Source organism: Aptenodytes forsteri, unplaced genomic scaffold (genome assembly GCF_000699145.1).
Source record: "Aptenodytes forsteri isolate BGI_AS27 unplaced genomic scaffold, ASM69914v1 Scaffold227, whole genome shotgun sequence".
In the NCBI taxonomy this organism is placed as follows: Eukaryota; Metazoa; Chordata; class Aves; order Sphenisciformes; family Spheniscidae; genus Aptenodytes; species Aptenodytes forsteri.
In genome coordinates, this window is record NW_008795365.1 from 1470234 (window position 1) to 1479098 (window position 8865).

The 8865-nt window shown below is 41.2% G+C and overlaps 1 protein-coding gene across 1 annotated transcript in view; it reads left to right on the forward strand.

Annotated features, from left to right (window-relative positions):
- The first annotated feature begins 4119 nt into the window (after positions 1–4119).
- The window catches only part of WDFY3 (WD repeat and FYVE domain containing 3), a 185528-nt gene continuing 180782 nt past the window's right edge, over positions 4120–8865 (forward strand). The window contains exon 1 of the mRNA XM_009280240.2: positions 4120–4180. The gene's annotated coding sequence lies outside the window, so the exon portion shown is untranslated. The remainder of the gene's footprint in view (positions 4181–8865) is intronic.

The following is an 8865-nucleotide window of genomic DNA, read 5'->3' on the forward strand; positions in this document are numbered from 1 at the left end:
AGCTATCGACCCCGTGGTGCGGCAGGGACATTCACGTTAAAGTACCCGGTGGGTTTCTCCCTGGTGCGTCCCCGGGGATGGGGAGGTTGTGGCTCCTGGGGGGTCCAGAACATAGTGTGGGGGCATTTGCGGAGGTGCTGAGGTACCTGCTGCTTGTCTTCAATGTGGTTTTTGCCCTGCAGTTCTGGGAGGTGATCCACACAGATGAAGAGGTTTGCATAGAGTCCAGTCAGTAGTGCTGGGTGCTGAGACCCTGTGTGATGTTCACCTTGAAAGATTAGGACCGTAACTTCTAGCTGTGCTTATGTATGCCTGCATAGAGAGAGACTTATGGAAGAAATAGTGCAGAGGACTAAATGTATGTCTTTTGACCTGTAGTTTCATGAATAATCTAACTGAAATTTCTTGGCTAACTGGAGTAACTCCCAAGATTTCAGTGTAGACCTGCAAGTCCTGGCCTTATTTTAATGATTGAATTTTGGTTACTTTGGCAGTGTAGGTTTGTGACAAAGTCTGTGCACGTCCATGTATTGGACCATGAAATTTTACTATGGAAAACAAATGGTAGGTTTCCTGTTTAAAAAAGTAGATTTTGCATGTTGTAGCAAACAGAAATGATCAGCCAAGTCATAAACTGTGCCAGAGCTGCGTTGCTACCTTGTGCCCGTGCATGCCCCTGTGCCCAGTTATGGCCCTACAGCTGTATGATGTTCCTGAGCTCTAAGACTCCCATGGATCTAGGCTGGTTCTGCAGAGAGCCAGCTTGATTGCATCCTTGGCACATTTTGGTGACAAGCTAACAGTATCTTGAAGTAGGCTATGCGAACAAACTGTACAGTTTGCGTGAACTGGCGTTTCTGCAGTATTTTGCTCGTCCTATGCAATGTTGGTAGACTCGCAGCATTTGCAAATACAAAACTTACTGCTGTTTAAACTGGTCAATTGCAGTAAGCCAACCAAATCCTTCTCTATGCTTTTAGGTTATAGGCAGGCATGTTTATGAAGCAGAATGCATTGGGTGCTGGAAATGTGCATGCATGTTAATATGGCATTGTGCCTTTGCTCCATGATCCTGGTCAAGAAGTGCTGGTAATCTAACTTTGGCTGCATATTTGGACTACGAGTGGGTATCTCCACGCTATGTGATGTGGGTCTGTTGAGCTCAATTGGAGCCAGCTCTGGAATACTCAACAGTGTTGATAGCAATGTGTTTTGGGTAGAAGAATGCCTCAAATACCAGTGGTGGTAGACTAGAGATCAGTGAATGGTATTCTTCAGTTTGGTATGTGTTTGCTAGGAACTGGACATGTTTGTTTGCTTTTCCAATTTGCTGGGCAGTTTTAGGCTGCTAGACTTGGAATAAAAATGTAGTATGTTTTGGGTTATATGGTTACAATTATATTGCAGCTCTTAGCAAGCTGATTATCTATTTGATTCAAACTGAAGCAAGTTAAGCACAATGCTGCTGTGAGTTTTAGTATCTTCAGCACCCATTTAAAAATGTATTACAACATTTCTATATCAAGGTTTAAGTAAGGGTTAGTGTGACCAGTTGATTGTTTATTTGCAGTTCGGTGCATCAAGATCAGCTACTTGATAGTATTTTGTGTTATCAGTACTATGGGAAAGGAACTCTCATTTCTTTCTTTCAAAACAGTAACAGAAAGATGCCAAGTAACAAAATTCTTATAATTCTTAATATTTTCAAGCTGGAAATAACAAATTTAGTTCAGAAGGCTGCATTATCTTGTTGCATCTTGCTACATGAATTGGCTGAGAAGGTACGCTAACAGCCATCTGGGTAGGTATGAAAGCCTTGGTATTTAGCTCTGGTTTACTGGAGCTAAACTGCCAGAAGAAGTATACAAGGCGAGCAGGTCTTCAGGATGTACTGATGTGTGTTGCTGTTAGAGGAATTCAGCAATGCGTTTCATGTCTGCCAGTCTCACTTTAACTATTTCATAGTTTTCTGCAAGTGTTCAGTTGGATTTTTTAGCATCCGGAAAACTTCTGGGATGCTTCATGTGCAGAGTATGTGGTGAGTGTGGGCAGATGTTCTGCTTACCCTTTGAAATGCTCAGGACTGTCACAAGATTGTTTGGAAACTTTGGTGTTGGAACATGGTGTTTCACTTCCCAAATGTTGATGTTAACTGTTTTGTAGCATTGGGTTGTGGGGATTTACTTGGGTTTCTGAAGATGTGCTAAGCTGAAGAATGTAAAGAAAAGTTCCCTCTCTGATGGTTAAATTGCTGAAGGACAAGTCTGCTGATGTTGATTAGCAGTTTCGTTCATGTTTGTAAGTGATTTTAAGTTCCTATTGCAAAATAGCGGAAATACTGTTTCAGCAGTGGCCTTTGACTTGCAGGACTTCCTGCTATAAGGAAGTTTTGTATCATTTGTCCAAAATAAACAGATTTTGGAGAGGGCGGATACAGTATGCTGTGAGAAACCATACATCTTAGTCACAATTTACCCCCTAGTGCTTGCCTTTCTGATAATTGGAACTGTGGAAGTCCATTCTTATGATATGTTACTGGAATGAAACTTGCATTTTGAAATGGGAAATAGAATCTTTTGTTGGTCCATAGTACAATTTTTGGATATGTGTGTAGGGGGAAAACAAATGGTTTCTTCATGGCTTTAATACTGAAGCTTTTAACTTCACTGGTTTTCTCCTTGATTCTTTTTGTTGTTGGTGGTGTTGCTAATTGCAATAGTACAGCATTTAAAATGCCCAAGTTGTGACAAATACTTATGCTATTAGTTTCTTTGAATTATTGGCAATGTTGATTGTTTTTAAAAATACTTTTTTTGTTACTTACGTGTCCTGAGGGACCTACAACTTGAGTTATAACTGTAAGCCTTCACGCACCCTTCAGTGTTGAAGAGACTGAGGCGCGGTGATGTAAGATTGGCATGTCTCCTGGAACAGCTCGCTTCTTTAACTTTGTAATTTGGTTTTCAGTTTTCACTTTGTAATAAACAGTTTCACTCTTGTATGGCTCCTGTTATCTTCTGTTGAAGACTTTATATCCTGCTGCTGGGCTGTTTGCACCTTGTCCTGGCTGGGTAGGAGAAGACAGGACATAATTATAAGGCCCCTATGCATGTTTGTTTTAATCAGGTGTCCCACAGACAGTATAGAAAGTGTTGCCCTATCCTATATTCGTGTTTGCACTCTCAGTGCCAAAGCTTCTGATGTTATGTACAGAATTCTGCTAGCAGCTTGTAACATTTTGACTGAAGTCATTGGTGCGGATGTGAGAGCAGCATCTTGGCTCAGGTGATAGCACTGCAAACTTTGCAAGACTGAATATGCATTATTGGTGATCCAGCCTTGAGAGCATCTGTTTGGCAAGCAACCCATGTTTTGTGATGCAGTATTGCAACCTTTTGCTTGTTGGTCGCATCCCCTGTTCTTCTGTGATATTACAGGTAAGTGCGTACAGCACCTTCCTTTTTTTGACAGTGAAAGATAACACAGTACCTACAGACTCTTTGTGTTTGGGTCACCCATTGGATGATGGGGATGATTATTTAAGCAAAGTTAGATGATCTGTAGCACAGTTGTTGCATATCTTCTTCGATCTTTATGCTAATACTGTCTCAGAGCTTAACAGGTGAAGGAGGAATAGGAAATGCTGTATAAAACTGTTGAGTTAGTATTGTGTAACATTTTCTGACTCAAAGTGGCTTGTTTAAACCCCCTATGTTAATTTGATACTCATCTGTAATTAAAAGGAATTTTTGTATGAATGGTGAAGGGGGAACAATGCTTAGCTAATTCGATTTTAGTATACATGCCTATAAAAGGTTTAAATATGTAACTGTAAGGGTTGCAGGAACTTGGCTTTTCTACTTGGTCTTTAAGGTAGCTGAAGGGTATTGGGGAGTTTTTGGTTATTCCCCATGCCTCCTTTTTCATGAGGGTTAGTCAGAAGGTACCAAAGATTGCTAGTTACTCAACTGAAATAGGGTTTCACACATTGGGCACCTTTTTCTTCCTCTCTCTCTCTAGAAGCTGCTACAAAAAGGGACTTGATGACTGCAGTGAGGACTAGGTAGCAGCAGCCTGGTGAAGAGGCTGTGGCTTTGGTCTCAGGTGCTGGTGTCACTGTTGGGGGAACTGTCTTACACCTGCTAGGAGCTCTTGGCCAGTACAAAGGCTTTCAAAACAGGTGCGAAGTGCAGCTTTGTCCAGTAGCTGCAAAGAAGGAAGAATAGGTCTTGTGCCTTTTCTGTTTGCTTTGCTCTAAATGTACAGGAGGTATTTTTTTTTGCTTTCCCTTAAGTCTTTTGTGAGTGAAGATGACATACATCTTTTGTTTTTTCCCATGAACAGCTCTGGGGCAAAATTTTCTGATTTCTGTTCTGTGTGGAAATGTGCAATTGATGTAATTTTTGACAATTGTGCTGATGTTTTTGGGATTTTGAATAACAGCAGGGAATCTTTTTGGCTTTTTTATGGTGTGTTTCTTTTTTGTTTTTTTTCCTTTTTTCTCTCACCACCTGTTGAGCAAAGCTGTGAGTGTGGAAGTAGAACTGTCTGTATTGAGATTTGGGAAAAAAATTGTTTGACGTTTCTTTGGAATTGGATTATTCCAGTGAGAGCTACATGTCATCTTTTGGGATCTTTCCCTTTTAAGGGAAAACAGTTTTGATTGCTTTGCTGGTTTTGGTGTTCCATCAATGTCCTGTGATGCATTTCTGCTTGTCCTAAGCATATGACTTCTAATGCTTCTGTCATGTCGCAGAATAGGAACAGATTTGCAGAACTTACTTTTTTACATGTGCTACAGTACCTTCTAAAATTTTGAAAGCAATAGAACAGTGTTATGCTAGGAAAGAGTGAATTGCGTGGAAGAAATGAACAGTAAGGGATATTGAATGGTATGAAGGCACATAGCTTCACATTTTTGGGTAAATGTTAAGAAATGTAGGAGAAAGATAAGACGGATGCATCTGGATTATAACAATCAGATATGCTTTAAAAAATGTTTAGTTCTTATACCTTCACAAATATTGTTATTTCCATGTCATGCATTTTATTACAATACTACAAGGAAAAAGCTTTGAGCAGGTTGGCTAACTTAGTGTACAGACAATCATGTGTTTTCAAAGTTCTTGGAGAAGTGGATTTTCCAGATGGCTTATTTCATCCCTTTTTCTCTTGCTCTAGAGAAATTGCATATTACACTGAAAGTATGTGAGAGTTAAACTCGTACTTTTTCAGGTCAGCAGGTATTCATCAGTTACATGCCTAACTTAAGCCTCTTATTCCAATTCCAAGACACCTATCTTAGAGAAGTCAGACCCTTTATAGTTGGCTTTTGCCTACTTTTTTCCAGCAACTTTTTCTACAAACTTCCTAGTTGGTGAAAGAAGTTATTCCCTCTCTTGAATCATGCATTTTCTTTCTAATGGCCATGCCAGTTTTGGTTTTGGATGTGCGTTTGAGGCTTTGCACTGCAGGGTTTCAGAGTAGGCGGGGAGTTACAAAAGTCAATGCATAACTTAAAGCAGCTGTGTGAAATAAGCAAATGGAGAAAAGCAAAACCTTCAGAGCTGACAATTCGGTAGTGATGAGATAGACACATGGCTAGAAAGGGAAGATGTTCCTACATGTTCCTTAGATGTTTTTTAGGGTCCTTCATTTTTGGAATGATATGACTTCAGTGAGAATGTGGATCAGGAGCTCTTGAGAGAAATGTTCATCTGGCTTTTTATTTCACTACTGGTTTTGTCAGAGGTATCACCATGCATTGGGTATTAGAGGGTAGCTCTACCTGGATTGTCTTGCTGTTGCTTTTCTCAGTATCATTCTGCCAGGTGGAGTGAGGGTGCAAGTGAACCATGTTTTATGTTCTTACATTACCAGATGATTTATTATTTTCAAATGAAGACATGGTAAAAATCTCAGTATAATTCAAAGCAGGGTGGTTTGATTTGCGTAAACTAGTATCTGATGGGATGTTGCTTCAGAAAGTGGACTGTATTTGAATGCCATGGTGATAAGTAGTGTTGCTTGCTGCCCCTAGCTCTTGCTGAGAACCAAAATCTTAACTCACAGATGAGCTGTAATAGAAAGAGGGGGTTTGTACACCAGGGGCTTCCTAAAGTTTGTGTTTGGTTACTTGGCACTCTTAAGTATATCCTTTTTTGTATAATTTGAGATTAGGGGAATAGAGAAATTGCAGGCTAGGAAAATGCTTAGGGTGTCCAGAAGGTATGCTGTTTTAAAAAAAAAAAAAAAAAAATAGTGTGCACAGAGAGAATGCACGTGCTTTTTCATTAAAAATATGACAAAATATCAACTTGGCTTGGTAACAAAACTTTTGAAAGAGTTTTCAAGTGCTTGGATGATGGACAATCCCAAAAGGGAGAAAGGCTGTTCAGAATGGCTTAGGGAGGGTAAAGATCGTTAAGAAGGTTAATCAGATAGAAGCGCACTTGGCATAATCAGCCTCAGCTTTTGTCTGAGGTTTATTAGACTGGTGTGGAGTATTGGCCTTTGAATTGTTCATAATAGGTGGACTGTACTAGAATCATAGAATCATTAAGGTTGGAAAAGACCTCTAAATCATCGAGTCCAACCATCACCCCAACCCCACCATGCCCACTAAACCATGTCCCTAAGCGCCTCATCTACACGTCTTTTAAATACTTCCAGGGATGGGGACTCACCCACTTCCCTGGGCAGCCTGTTCCAATGTTTAACCACTCTTTCAGTAAAGAAATTTTTCCTCATGTCCAATCTAAACCTCTCCTGGCGCAACTTGAGGCCATTTCCTCTCGTCCTATCGCTTGTTACTTGGGAGAAGAGACCAACACCCACCTCGCTACAACCTCCTTTCAGGTAGTTGTAGAGAGCGATGAGGTCTCCCCTGAGCCTCCTTTTCTCCAGGCTAAACAGTCCCAGTTCCCTCAGTTGCTCCTCATAAGACTTGTTCTCCAGACCCCAGCCTCGTTGCCCTTCTCTGGACACGCTCCAGCACCTCAACGTCCTTCTTGTAGTGAGGGGCCCAAAACTGAACACAGTATTCGAGGTGCAGCCTCACCAGGGCCAAGTACAGGGGCACGATCACTTCCCTACTCCTGCTGGCCACACTATTTCTGATACAGGCCAGGATGCCATTGGCCTTCTTGGCCACCTGGGCACACTGCCGGCTCATGTTCAGCCGGCTGTCGACCACCACCCCCAGGTCCTTTTCTGACAGGCAGCTTTCCAGCCACTCTTCCCCAAGCCTGTAGCGCTGCATGGGGTTGTTGTGGCCAAAGTGCAGGACCCGGCACTTGGCAGAAGCTTTTTTTTTTTCTTTTTTTCCTTTGCCTGGATGATATGGAGGCTTCAGTGGCAATACTAGGTGAAGTGGTTCCTGCACCCAAACTGTGGAGAGCAGGGGGCAAGTGTTGTATGGAATTACTGCAGCAAGCTTAGAAATGATCCTTAATTTTTGAAAAAAAGGAGCAAAGCAGTTGTCTGAGGACAGCCAAAGGAGTAGTGGGAACCAAGAGCTGGGAATTCCCAGCTCCTTCAGGTTTAATACTGTACATCCATGTATCTGTCAAAGTTGTCTAGTTGTAGAACCAGGGCCTTATTGTTCTGACAGTGGAAGAAACTTACAGGACTTTGGGTTTTCCCATGCATGTTTGTTTTAATGCCAGAAGCTTTTGAATCCCCATTGAATGGGAGAGGGAGGGGTTTAGTCCTCTGACTTTGGAACAGGAGAGAAGAGTGCTTTTACTGCAGGCTGATGATGATTTGACCGCTATCTACTGTTTTTGCACTAAGATTCACCACCTCCATAGCATTCAGAGTGCCACTGATGGTCTTAGGACTTGTCTCTGCAGTCGTATTCTTGCCAAGACTCATTTACTTCTAATGGGGTAACTTTTATGGAGTTCCTTGGGTCTTCATGTGAGAGCCAGGGACAAGATCAAGGCCTTGCTTTGTATTTGCATGAGTGCACAGAGTACAGAATGTATCGCATGGTAGAATGACAAAGCAGATAATGAGTGCGTTTCTTAATGTAAAAGTTGAGCCTTTTGATATTCTCAGGGTTGCTAACCTAAGAGTTGAAATGTCGTGGTGCAGGCCCTCAGTTGTAAGATTGACTCAAGTTAGGGCTTTTAAAGCAGTAAAAGCACAAAATAAATGTATTTCCTTTTTGATTTTTGAGCCTTGAGCATGCAGTTGTCAAATTTTTCCCACAACTGCGAGGGCTACAACATTTTTGGAATCTTCACATGGCAAAATGCTTGGAGTTGGGATGCCACGAATGTAATGAGATTGAGAAGGATGTGGTCAGAGCTGGCAATACTCTTGTCATCACTGGTTTCCTGTCTGATAAAGTGGCGGAAGAGGAGTGGAATTTGTTTTATTTGGGAGTTTCTTTACACTTGCAGAAGAAAGGATGCATCTCTGAACACGCAGAAGTAAACATTCTTTATAAGCAGTCATGTGGAATAGGCATAGAAACAGTTTTGGTATTGCATCACAAATTAAATGCTAATGCTTGAGTTAGTAGCAGTTGAGCAGTAAGCCACAATAGAAATGTAAAAACAAAGTCTCTGTGGATATGATCTAAGAGGATGCTAATCCACTTGTTAATTAGGTTTGCAAAAGTTTCTTTTTCACAGTTCTGAGCGGTGAGGATAAGCTAGTGAAGAATATTTAATTTAGGTTTTGAATAGGTCATGAAGCAACCTGGGAGTATCTCTTCAAGCTTTTCATTATTAGAGAGTGTAAAAGTACAGTAGCAACACTTCTTACTTTGACCATAGTAACTTCTGGAGACAGAAATATTTTGCTTTCAGTTTCTTACCAGGAACATAACCATGTTCCTAGTGGTGTTGGATCGGG